At 43.0% G+C, this 1,045-nt stretch overlaps 1 non-coding gene across 1 annotated transcript; it reads right to left on the bottom strand.

The window, feature by feature from the left end:
* Nucleotides 1-253: 253 nt before the first annotated feature.
* LOC126014641 (small nucleolar RNA SNORA44) lies at nucleotides 254-382 on the bottom strand. Its single transcript, XR_007497648.1, has one exon. It is a non-coding gene; the product is annotated as a small nucleolar RNA SNORA44 (small nucleolar RNA).
* Between the last annotated feature and the right edge of the window lie 663 nt (nucleotides 383-1,045).

Genomic DNA, 1,045 nt, shown 5'->3' with positions numbered 1-1,045 from the left:
ATACCCCAAGATTGGATCTAAACTCTTGCCCCAGTCTCAGTCTCTTTTTTTTTTCTCTGTACCCCCAGTCTGTCCCCTGGGAGGGAGGGAGAAATGAAGACATTCAGCCAATTTCTCCTGCTGGGTATTTTCTTTTCTTTTTTTTCTATAATAAATAATATTATGAAATTATAATACAATTGATACAATACATGTCTACTGGAAATGTGATGCTAATATCAAACTCAAGGTTGAAGGCTTAGTCCAGAAACAATTTTATAGGAAAGGTGAGTGGCAGCTACAAGTACTGGTGACCTGCGCTGTCAAAGACTCTCCAGTTTGCTCTAGCATGCAGTTGGAGATCGCATGGCCACTATTAGCCACAGACCTTGGGAACATGCTATGCTGGGGATTTTCTATGTTGGCTGTAGAGAGATGGGTAGATTTCTTCAGAAATGTGTGTGTGTGTGTGTGTGTGTGTGTGTGTGTGTGTGTGTGTGTGTGTATAAAGTGCTTGGGAAATCAAAGTGAGCTCTTTACAGGTGACCAGGGTAGGTATTTCCAGAAAAGCTACTGATTTTCTCTTCAATTGGGCAGCCCTTCCCTTTCCTCTTGCTTAGAATGCAAATATCACTGCTGGACTGAGTAGAGGTAGCCATTCTGTGGTGATGATACTGGAAGCAATCAGGGATAGTGACACAGAAAACTGAGTTCGGGGTGCCTCATCAGACAGTGGGTCCAGAGTGGGACTACTGCTTCTCAGGACTCTTTGTAACATGAGGAAAATTAAAGGAAAACCTTATTTTGGTTGTACCACACAATTAGGGTTCCTCTTAGCTATCCTGATGAAGAGAAGAAAATGAAGCAGTAGTAGAATTGGTCCAGCTCCTTATCAAGGTGACTCCCGTGGGGAGATGCTCCAGTTTATGTCTGAGAGACTGGCAGGTAAATGACACAGATTTGACTGGACCCCAAAGGGCAATATTTTTCCCAGCTTGAAGTGAGATATGCATCCAAAAATCCTGATCTGCTTCTTGGAGTCACTGCCTTCTTCTCTATTTTCTCC

Source organism: Suncus etruscus, chromosome 7 (assembly GCF_024139225.1).
Source record: "Suncus etruscus isolate mSunEtr1 chromosome 7, mSunEtr1.pri.cur, whole genome shotgun sequence".
Classification (NCBI taxonomy): domain Eukaryota; kingdom Metazoa; phylum Chordata; class Mammalia; order Eulipotyphla; family Soricidae; genus Suncus; species Suncus etruscus.
The sequence above is the reverse complement of the archived record's forward strand: the minus strand, read 5'-3'. Positions and strand labels throughout refer to the sequence as shown.